The sequence below is a fragment of the Marmota flaviventris genome, chromosome 10 (genome assembly GCF_047511675.1).
Source record: "Marmota flaviventris isolate mMarFla1 chromosome 10, mMarFla1.hap1, whole genome shotgun sequence".
Classification (NCBI taxonomy): domain Eukaryota; kingdom Metazoa; phylum Chordata; class Mammalia; order Rodentia; family Sciuridae; genus Marmota; species Marmota flaviventris.
In genome coordinates, this window is record NC_092507.1 from 17,755,837 (window position 1) to 17,767,585 (window position 11,749).

The following is an 11,749-nucleotide window of genomic DNA, read 5'->3' on the forward strand; positions in this document are numbered from 1 at the left end:
TGACTTTGGAGTTTGAAACGTGGTCATGTGATTCTGCCTGTTATGATGTCATGTAGCTAAACCATTCCTATTTGTCATGCGTGTTTGCCTGTGGAAAAGACTTAATGGCTACTTGGTACTTATTTCATGTATGACTAAAATGTGTGTAAATGTTAGCATACAGTTTGGCACATAGTAGGTGCTTAATAGATGGTAGCTGTTGTCTTTCTTTATTTTCATGAATCATTTTTTTTTTAATTTTTAATATTTATTTATTTATTTTTAGTGTTTTGGGTTTTTTTTCGGCGGACACAACATCTTTGTTTGTATGTGGTGCTGAGGATCGAACCCAGGCCGCGTGCATGCCAGGCGAGCGCACTACCACTTGAGCCACATCCCCAGCCCCTATTTTCATGAATCTTGAAAGAACCAACAAGGCTCTTCATCGGAGAAAATGCCCATTTATTGAGGAATAGCTCTGCATATTTATAGAGCCGGGGGGTGGGGGGGGGGGACTGACAGTTATGACAGTTTAACAGTTTAACGGTTTGACAGTTGGCACGGGGTGCTTTCTGATTGGTGGGTAAGGATCACGTGAGTCAGCAGGGCTCACCATTGGACAGCTCTCTGAGGGGGTGATGGGGAAGTCAGTCTTTGGAGCTGGAGTGACTCCCAACAAATCTGGCTTCAATTCAATGTCACGGACATCTGTGTGGTGAAGGCCGAGGTGGACGCTCATCCTACGGGAAAGTGGAGAAATGGGAACCTGCAGAACTCTTGGGGGAGGCGGTCCTCCCCGGACAGAGGAGACCTTGCCAAGCAGATCTGGGTGGCGACTTTTATTTTCAGATGAAACGTACACCACAGAGCCCAGCAGGGTGGAGTAGCTGCAATCCCAGCGGTCCAGGAGGGTCGCAGGTTCAAGGCCAGCCTCGGCAGTGTAGCAAGGGCCTAAGTAACGTAGTGAGAGCCTGTCTCAAGGTGAAAAAACACAAAAGGGCAGGCATGTGGCTCAGGGGTAAAGCCCCCTGGGTCCAGTCCCCAGTACCAAAAAAAAAAAAAAGGTGCCGAGCACCGTACCGACCTTACAATTCAGCAAATTCCGGCAAGTGTGCTCCCCCACGTCACCACCACAGAACCACGATCCGGAGCACTTCCATGTCCCCCCAGAGCCCCTCTGTGCCCCTTCTAACCAACCCCCACTCCCGTAGACCACCAGTTCTGATGTTCCCCACAGGTGAGTTTCGTCTTCTCTTGACCTTCACACACAGGGGTCGTTCGGATGTCCTCTGGTGTCGCTCCATTTAACACAGCTGCTGGACCCGAGGGCCTGAAAGCACCGTGAGGATCAAATGATCACCACAGAAGGCAGAGGGGGTCGGGCAGAGGGGACAGATTGAGGGGTGGGGCAGGAAGGGAGACAGTTGAGCTAAATGTGTATCTGGGGACAGGAGTGACCAGAGGAGGGGACCCCGTAGGGAGGAGGGAGAAAGCAGGAGGCACAGCAGGTGGGCTGCAGCTTCATGGGCTTCATCCTGAGGGGTGGGGCAGGGCGGCTGCCAGGGTGGCCGGAGGGGAGATGGGACACGGGTGGCCACACGAGGAACCAGCACACAGCTCAGGAAGAGCCTGGAGGCCAGGGGGTCAGTCACCTGATTGCTGGTGCGTCCCCCCGTGCGTCTGTCTACCACGAATGCCTACTCAACATGTTGTCTGTCCATTCATTCACCCAAAAAGTACTTCTCTGGCACTGGGCTCTGGCCTGGGGTTTGTCCATCATGCTCCAGCCCAGGCTTTAGGTCCCAGAACCAGGAAGAAAATAAAAGCAGGCTCCACCCTGTTCGAGGCGTTCTCTCCCCAGGCCCGAATCCTGGGAAGCTCGACCGTTTCTATAACCCATCAAACGTGAACTCTTTTCCTTGACTATGTCACTGCTTCTTGGGTTATGATGGGCACTGGGAGGGGACATGGAGAATGAAATTGTGGTCACCTCAGTTTGGAAAGTGTTGGGTGAACACACACAACAGGCTTCCTGGCCGCAGGCCTTCCGGAGGCTTCACTGCGCCTGGCTCCTCGGCTTCCCGGTGTTCTGCCCTCAGAGTGCCTGCGGCCTGGAGTCTGGGCTCCGTGCCTCCCTCCGGGTGACTAGCTTGGAAGGGATTCACGTCCAGGAGCGGGAAGCAACGTTCCCAGGAAGGCTGGCCCAGCACAGGCCGAGCTGGCCTGAGGAGGACCATGGGGAGTCCTGCTTACTGGCCACTGGGCGGGACAGTGACAGGAAGCAACAGTCTAGGCCCAAAGCCCATCTCTCTCCCACAGACAGAAGCATGGGGCACTGGGCTCTGTCCTCTGACGAGGAGCTCAAGACAAGTCACCTCTTGAGGCTGTGCTGCCAAAGGACTAGAAGGCGGTCACCTGGGTCTCCCAGGCGCAGAGGAGGCAGACAGATCTGCGCACTTGGCTGGGGGCAGAGCCTCACCAGCAGGGCTGCACGTGACCTCGTCCAGGCTGCCCAGGAGGTCTGGGAGGAACCAGGGACCTGGGCCCAAACCCCAGCCCTGTCACCCAAAGAAATCCCTTTACTTCTCTTGGCTCAGTTTGCCCCCTGAAAAATGAAAATCATCACTGGGACCCCCCAAGGTTAAGCCAGCAACATCATGACAACTGCCACAGTGTTGTCACTGAGGTGTCACAGGCACTCGTGTTTGTTAATGTGACTGAATTCCTCTAAAGGCCGTTGTGACTCTAAGGGGAAATCTGTAGCATTAAAATGGTTAAATGAGCTTTTTACAGAAGGGGTGAAAACTGGTAGAACAAGTTGAAGCCAACTGGCTGGGCTTGGTTTTGGGGGCTTGTTGTTATTGTTGTTTGTTTTTTATTTCCTGTGAATCCCACCCCCTCAGGTGGGAGAGCCAGGAGGAGGGACCTCACAGGGATGCTGAATGCCCCCTTCATTCCCAGGTTTGTCTCCTGCTGGGCATGACTCAGACTGCCAGGAGGGCGAGGAGGGGATGTCAGAGGTCACTGGGCCCCCTGAAGAGAAAGTGCCCCTTTCCCAGGTGTGGCCTGTTTACAGCAGAGCTCTCGGCTGCCATAAACTCATCCATTCTGGGGAAGCAGGAGGACTCTTGCCCAAGGCACCAGGCAGGGCAGTCCCTGCTCTGAGGCTGGGGCCTGGCTGCCTGGTGCAGGCCCTGCTCTCCAGCCTCAGGCCGCCCCTGGGCCTTGCACACAGCTCACTTAGCCCAGGAAGTCCTGAGCAGAGCGGTGTGTGAAGATGGCGTCCAGGCGCTGGGGTCATGAAACGGGACCTTGGAATCTGGTGCCAATCCTTTTTCCTCTCCTTTTCTTTTTTAGGACCTTCAGGGTCACAGAGCTCAGCAGCTGGGAAGCACCCAGTGACTTCAGGCAGATCATTCATTTCACAGTTGAAGCTCCAGCCTGGGGGGGTGGCGACTTGCTCAAGGTGAACACGGCCTCCCAACAGCTGGAACTCAGACCCTGCTGGTCCCATGCTCCACCCCTGGCCCAGGCTGCTCCCTCCCTGCATGACAACAGCACTGGTCACAGCTGAGCACTGGGCTCCGGGCCAGAAACTGCAGAGAGTCCTTGGTGTGCAGCGAATCCTTACAACCAACCGTCCTAGGAAATCAGTGATGTTCCCATTTTACAGATAAGGAAACTGACTTGAAAAAACAACCCAAGTCATGAAGTTCAGGGTCACAGCTAGCAAAAAGCGGAGCCAGGCTTCAAACCTAGTGTCTCGAAGCCTGGGCTCAGGATCCTTGACACTGCTGAAGGCTTGGTTCGTCTTTAATGAAGGGCCCTAACCTTCAACACCCCTAGAGCACCTCACAAGGTCTGCAGAGAGGAAGAGTGTGAGACAAAAGGCTTCCATACTTTTTTTTTTTTTTGGTCACTTTAGTCCAAGAGCAGCCAAATGAATTCCTGTGACCCTAGACTGGGCCATCGGACAATTCAAAGGCCACTAGTCATTTTGAAATGGGGTCAACAACCAAAGTCATGGGCTGGAGGGTGAAACCCTCGCCCCCTGCTTATCATGCGCTTTCTTCTTGGAGATTTCTTCAGGGCCCGTCAATGGCAGGGCTGGGGGTGACTGCCACGACAGGGGGACAGACCACTGTGCTTGTTGTGAAAGGGGCTGCCAAGGAGTGAATCAGGTTTCCAGGGAACCTGGGCACAGAGCAGTGTCAGGCTCCCAGCCTCCAAGGCAGGGAACACAGTGACTAACCGTCATCTGCTCTGGGCTGGGTGCCCTGTGTGGCAGAAGCCAAGGGAGATGGAAGACAAGGACTTACTGTTTCACTGGGGTGGCGAGATATGCCCACCTCTAAGGATGAAAACAATAACCAACATTTATCAGATCTTATCATGCACCAGAACAGTGTTCAATGTCTGGCACATATTACCTCACTTGCAAAAACCTTAAGAGGTAGGAGTTATGCCTACTTTACAGATGAAGATTGGGCTCAGAGAGGTCAAAGCACATGCCTGACGACACACAGCAGCAAGTGGTACATCCAGAACTCAAACTCAAGTAGGCTGGCTCCAGCATCTAAGCTCTTAATTGTGCTCTATGACTGACGTGTGAGGGCTGAGGCAGGTGGTCCCCAGAGATTTCTGTATTCCCTGGAGGGTAAGATTAGGGAACTCTTGCAGACTCCTCCAATACAAGAGATTCTGTGAAATTTGTTAACAAATACAACATTGCAGAAGTCCGCTGCTATGTAAAGGAGGGAATTTTCCAAGTAGAGGGACTTCATGAAGGTTCCCCACTGGGCTTCCCTGTGGGTGTGGAGACGATTCCTCTCTTTCCTCCCAGCCTGTGGAGCAGAGGCTTGGCCTAAGCGAGACCTCGAGACCTCGGGTGGTCGCGGAATGACTGCCCACAGAGGCAACAGAGGCAACGGGTCAGCATTCAAGCCCAACAACTGGAGCTCACATCCCAGCATGTGGACACTCTGGGAACCACCTGTCAAGTTCTGCGGCCTGTTTCCACACCTATCAAACAGACATGGGCGATTGTAAGGACTGAGGGGACAGGAAAGGTCAAGTACATAGACCCTGGCATGAATGTGTCATGGGGCGGATGTGAGGCGTCCCCCAAAGGCTCAGGTGTAGACAGTGCAAAGGGTTCAGAGCAGAAATGATTTAGCTGAACCGAATCAGTGGACTCACCCCCTGATATGGAGTAACCGGGTGGTAACTGAAGTGGAGGGGAGTGGCTGGAGGAGGTGGGATTCAGGTCGTGGCTTTGGGGCGCATATTCCTGTCTGATGAGTGGAGTCTCCATCTCCTGATCACCATGTGAGCTGCTTCCCTCTGCCACACTCTTCTGCCCCGACGTTCTTTCTCGCCTTGATTATGAGGATTGAGACCTCTGAGACCATAAGCCTCCAAATAAGCTTTTCCTCCTCTACAGCTGTTTGGGATGGGTCCTTTAGTCACAGCAGGGAAGAAAGCTAACTAAAACAAAATGGCAGTAATTATAATAATTTGGGGTGGTGCTGGGGATGGAACCCAGGGCCTCACACATGCTAAGCATGCCCTCTACCCCCGAGGCCACAGCCCAGTTCCTAGTCTTTTTTTTTTTTTTTGGTGGTATTAGATTGAACCCGGGGCTGCTTTGCCACTGAGCTATATCCCCAGGTCTTTTTTAAAATTTTGAGACGGGGTCTCATTAAGTCGCCCAAGCTGGCCTGGCACTTGCAATCCTCCAGCCTCAGCCTCCTGAGCGTGTGCCCCCATGACCAGCTCCAGTTTTTAATGATTAAATACATGTCCCATTTTCACTGAAGGAGATACTGAATACAGACAGCTGGACCTTGACGCGAGGGAGATCCCAGAGCACTGGGGAAAGGACGCTGTGGTGACTGAGCTGACTGACGCCCAGCCTGAGCAGGAAGGGGAGCTGCACACACGAGAGCCTGGGCGGTGTGGCAGCCCTCCAGGGCCAGGGCAAAGGAGCGCAGTGGCAGACATGGATGGTGACTTGGCGTGGTCACCTTCCTGAGGACCAAAGGTCACAGTTTCTAAATCCTCTCCTTCCTCGTCCTCTCTGCCAGGCCATCTGGTCCTAAATAAAGGACCCTAAAATTTTGCTGGCAGCCCAGCCAGGGTTCAGAAAATCCCTCACCCAAGTGTTCAGGGCCAAGATTGAGCAATCAACCTCGGAGCTCTGTCTTCCTCGGGCTGCAGAGCCCAGGAAACACCCCCTCCCTCCTGCCCTACCCCCCTACCCCGAGATCAGACCTAAGCGAACACCAGTGGCAGCCCTGGAAGTAACAGGGCTGGCGGGGACCCCCTGGCTTCACTGTGCCCATCAGAACCTCTCTGAGCCCAGAGCACAGGGGCCCCACCCCACCCAGACCCAGGGAGGTGGCCCCAGTGTGACCCCTGCGGAGGAAGAGATGCATCTTCAGAGTTGCTTGCCAGGATGGTGATTGGGACTGATAGTTTTTCCTCTGCGAAGTACTTTTATCTGGAAGTGGGCAGTGTGTTGTGTAATGGCCCTTAAGGCACAGGCTGGAGATGGACCCAGCAACAGCGATAGCGGAGGAGGCTGCGGGGCCCGGGTCCCTGGAAAGAGCAGGCCTCAGGCACCAAGAGTGGGCCACCAGGTGGCTGGGCTCAGTTCCTTCCGGCAAGCCTTCCCCTCCCAGGACTGAGAGCGCATTCCTCCCCACACCTCTCTGGCTGCTGTGCTGGCTGCTGATTCTGGCAACAGAGGAAGGATCTCTAAACGGCACTGAGGCTGCTTTCTTCCTAGCTCAGCCATGAAAGCCTGCTTTGACTTGCTATTTTTTAATAACTGCAAAATTTCCGTTTTCCATCAGCACCCCTGGTGATCGTTCCTGATCTTTCTCTATTCATATAAATGGACTTTACAAATAGGAATGGACAATTCGTTAAGGCACAGGAAGGGAAAGACTTACATATAGGCAACCAGACCCAGGTTCCACTCAGCTCAGAGACACTCTGAAAATAACCTTGGGGCCAGGCACAGTGCCACCAGCCTATAATCCTAGCAACTGGGTAGGCTAAGGCAGGAGGATCACAAATTCAAGGCTAGCCTCAGCAACTCAGCAAAACCATGTCTAAAAAAAAAAAAAAATTAAAGAAGTACCCCTCCAGAACCACCTTGGGTAAGGTGTGCACTCCTGGGCCTCACTTTCCTCATCTGAAAATAAGGACAACAGCTCTTACCTCGTGAGGTCCCTATGAGGATGACTAGAAAATGCTAACTATGGTAAATGACTTCCAGGGGACTAAGGACACCTCTGTGACATCTTTTTAAAACTGTGGCCTGGTGAGCAGCTGCATTTGGTGTGTGCACTTTCTTCCCCGGACTCCGCTGAGGGGTGTTCCTGTTACTTCTGATTCCTCAGGATTGTGAGCCATGCTCCAATGCACGTCCTTGCAGAGAACTCTTTGCACACAGAGATTATTTGCTTAGACCAAATTCCTATGGGTGAAACCGCCAGATCAAAGGATGAAAGCAGAAGTTCGAACTCGTCCATTTTTTCCAACGAGGAGAGAAGCCCATTCCCCTCACCCTCGCCAGTACTGGGTTAGCGTTTTGGCTCATCTAACTGAATACGTGATAAAAACAACTGCTCACTTTCAGGGTATTCAGAGACTTGATCTTATTTTAAGGGATGATATCAGGGTGACCCTAGACCCTATAGAGTCCTCATGTTCCAGGAACCTCTAGGAAGGAATGTAGGTGGTGTTACTGGCAGAACTGATAAAAATCTAAAGTACAGACTGTCAAAGGGCCAGAGGCTGCCCACTCCTGCCCCGGCTCTGCACGGGCACCACTTCCAGGCCCACCGAACCTCACGGGAGGGCCACGTCCTCCACCCTCCCAGTGACGGGCGAGGATGGTGCTGAAACACCCTCAGAGCTTTAGGGGTGGCCCTGGACAGGCCTCTGGGACCCCTCAGAGTCACCACCGTATCTAGGATGATGCTGACGCTCTAATTCAAAGTCCTTCCCTTAACTCGGGCAGCCTCTCGGACTCTGGGTTTCTCTCTCAAAGGGGACCAGGAACACCTTGCTCCATCCTCTCAGGGTGGCTGCTGGGTCAGAGATAAAGCTCAGGGGACACCTGGAAATGAGCTCTACACATAGATGGGACTGTTTTTAAGGGAGGTTGGGTACCTACTGCCATGAACTCAGCTGTGAGTTCACAGAACAGGAAGTGGCTGAGACGACCTCTTTCTAGTGGATGCTTACCCATAACACTGGGTACCCATTTTTGCCACTGGTTTAACATCAATATCTCCTTTAATGCTTAGGCCTGAGGATTGATGGAAACTTCTTACAGCAGTGAAATCACAGATCGAGAGTGAAGACACTGGTATATGCTATTTAAAAGAGGAGTCAAACGTTGGAGGCCTTCCCGTGTGGGTGGAAGGCAACAGCAGGTCTGCCTGGAATGTCAGTAACTTGTATACGTGATGCTCTTTCATCCGTTCTTCATTTCTCAACAAATATTACCGAGCAGCTATTGAGACCTGAGACAGGTGCCAGGTGAGTTCGTTTTTCTTTGTATAGTTTCTGCTTTCCAGAAGCTTACAGACCCACCTACCTTACCTGAACTGTCAATCAGCCTGTCGGTGTTTCTTCTTTCCTCCTCCTCTCTTCTGTCATCCATTCTAGGGCTTGTTCAAAAAAAGGAACCCATGAGAGGGGAAGGACAGTTTCCACGGCTTTGGGGTCAAGCAGACCTCGGTTTGATTTTCGGTCACTAAGTGGATGGCCAGGCGACCTCAGATGCTTCCTCACCTCTCCAAGCTCGCTCCGCTTCTGTAAATGTGGGTAAGCATGGCACCTACTTTTTCCTAGGACTCTTGAGAGAATCACACAGTCGACACATAAAGCATGAGAACAGGGCCCCGCGCGCTGTTTCCTTGTCTAACCCTCATGGCAATCGCTTCAGCTGGAAGGAAACCCAGCTGAAGAGGAGGTGAAGTTGCTTGTCCGAGGTCTCAGGCAGTTGACTCCAGAGCTTTCTACATCCTTTAGTAACTCGGACGACACTGCAGGAATGATGCCCATCTTGGTGGATTGTGAGGCCAAGTTTTACAGGTAGAAATGGGACTACCCATTGAACCAAGCATCACAGAGTGAAGTGCTGAATACATGGGTATAACTGTTACTGCTAAGTCATGATCAGATCTAGCACCTGAGCTCGAAGCCTGGTGCCTGCAAAGCAGCCAGGTGCTGATTCTCCACCCCTGTGCATCCTATGAAACCTCTGAACAAGGACTCTGAATATTTTCTTTTTATCTGTAGCTTATCCCCAGGAAGGTTGGGCACACAATGGCTATTCAGTCATTGGGCACTTATTTTGGTTTAATGCTATTTATTTTTTTAAAATACTTATATTTTAGCTTTAGGTAGATACCGTATCTTTATTTTACTTTTATGTAGTGCTGAGGATTGAACCCAGTGCCTCATACATGCTAGGCAAGTGCTCTACCACTGAGCCACAGCCACAGCCCTGGTTTAATGCTATTTAAACCAGAGCTTTACGTAGACTTTCTAATTCAAAAGTAATACAAACTCAATACAGAACATTTTGGGGGTGGAGCAAGCAAAAATTAATCTTGTCATTTCAGTGCCACAGAAAGGTACTGATAGGTACTATCACTTCTTTTTCTTTTCTTTTTTTTGGTACCAGGTTTGAACCCAGGAGCGTTTAACCACTAAGCCAAATACCCAGCTTTTTTTTTTTTTTTTAATTTTGTGACAGGTTCTCCTAAGAGCCTTACTGAATTGCTGAGGTTGGCTTTGAACTCAGGATCCTCCTGCCTCAGCCTCCCAAGATGCTAGGATTACAATGTGCCACCACCATTCCTGGCTAGGTATATGTCATTTCAACAGGCCACTAGATTTTCATTAAAAGTTTCAGATAATCAAGTGTTAAGTGTTAGAAAAGGAAGGGCTCTAAGCAGGGCCACCGTGTGGAATAAAGGCCCCACGCTGGTGTGGTAAACTCTGCAAAGACACAGAGCAGCCTGGCTCTCAGCTTACTGCTCAGTGTCTTAAGCTCACTCCCCTCCAACACACCACAGGGAGTGTCGCGTTCTTCCAGAGCCGTTGACTCAGGGCAGTCATAATCTCGCAAAGGAGGGGGAGGGATGAGGGCTGTGCCATCCTCCAACAGGATAGCGCATAACATCTGAGAAGGAGCAGAAGTCATCTGGAAAGAAAACTCAGGTGCTTCTGATATTAAATCCATCCTTATTGTGACTCACTAATCTGGCTTTATAGGATGGAAACTGGGGCTCTGAGAGGAGGGGATTACTCAGAATAAAGAGGCCAGAGGTCAGGGAGAACTTGAATTCAGAACCCTAACTTAGTCCAGTTCTACCAGAATGGGGTCAGGTGAATTCAAATCTCAATTCCTTCACTTATTAGCTTCTGACTTTCAGCAAATCAATTAACCAGCAGAAGCCTCAGTTTCTTCATCTATAAAGTAGGTTGTCATCTTCTTCATTAGGTTCAAATGAAGATTAAAAGAGGGAGGAAGAAAGGCTTTTCTAACAACTGAGCGCCAGGGACTGCACAATGTGCTTCTCGTGCATTACCTCACTGAGCACTCACAATAGCCTGACAGGGGCTGGATGTTATTTTTATAACCATTTACAGGTGAGGAAACTGAGCCTCAGAGCTTAAGTCATCTGCCCAACATCATGGAGCAAGTAAAAGGCCTGGCTGAGATCTGATTGTTTGGTTTTGGTACTGGGGATTGAACCTAGCAGAGTTTTTACCACTGAGCCTCACCCCTAGTCCTTTGTTTTTTTTGAGACAGGGTCTCACTAAGTTTCTGAGGCTGGCCTGAGCTTGTGATCCTCCTGTGTCAGCCTCCAGAGTTGCTGGGATTCCAGGTGTGCACCACTGTGCCTGGCTGAGCTGGGATTTAGAATTTCATCAGTCTTAGAGCCATCCCATAACACAAGTAATTCTTAACACAGTGCTTGCAAAACACAAACACTAACCAGCAGCCATCATTATTTACTGTTATTGTGAATATAATCGCTATATTACATATGATTGGTTGGTCTCTGTTTTTAATCTCGACAGAGAGAACCCAAGAACTGGGTTATCCCAGAAAGGGAAAGAAGGGTCAGCCTCACCCAGTCCTAGGCCAAAATCATGCTACCCAGGAGCCGGGTGGGCTGCAGCAACACCTGGGCCATGTCTCTTTAAAACCTTGGTCTCTGAGTTGTGGAATGAAGGCCTAGAACAGTCTTGCCTCCTAACAGGGAGGTGTCACTGCTCTTTGAGGGGTCCTCTAACATTGCAAACTGATTCATGGTGTCCCTGCCTACTCCAGACCCTGGGTAGGATGGAGGGATCCCTTGTTCCTCCATCCTTCCCAGGGGACCACCTGGAGCCTTCCAATGTGTGGAGGCAGAGAAATCCTCTCCATGACTCGGGCCTTTGCACATTTCCAGAAATGGGCTTGGGTGACCAAAGAGGCAGGACCCAAAGAGAGTGAGAGAGAACCTGTTTTTAAAAGCCCAGTGAAGCCAGGTGTTGTACATACCCGTGATCCCGGCAACTCAGGAGGCCAAAGCAGGAAGAGCACATGTTCGTGGTCAGTCTGGACAACTCAGCAAGACCCTGTCTCAATAAATAGGGCTGGGATTTAGCTCAGAGACACAGTGCCCTTGGCTTCAGTCGCCAGTTCTATAGACATTCATCAATTAAAAAGTTCAGTGAGCCGGGTACAGTG

General features: G+C 51.0%; 1 long non-coding RNA gene across 1 annotated transcript; it reads right to left on the bottom strand.

Annotated features, from left to right (window-relative positions):
* Positions 1-420: 420 nt before the first annotated feature.
* Positions 421-1,144, bottom strand: LOC139707222 (uncharacterized). Its single transcript, XR_011708794.1, has 2 exons — positions 1,064-1,144; positions 421-950 (listed from the first exon to the last, which is right to left on the bottom strand). It is a non-coding gene; the product is annotated as an uncharacterized lncRNA (long non-coding RNA).
* Between the last annotated feature and the right edge of the window lie 10,605 nt (positions 1,145-11,749).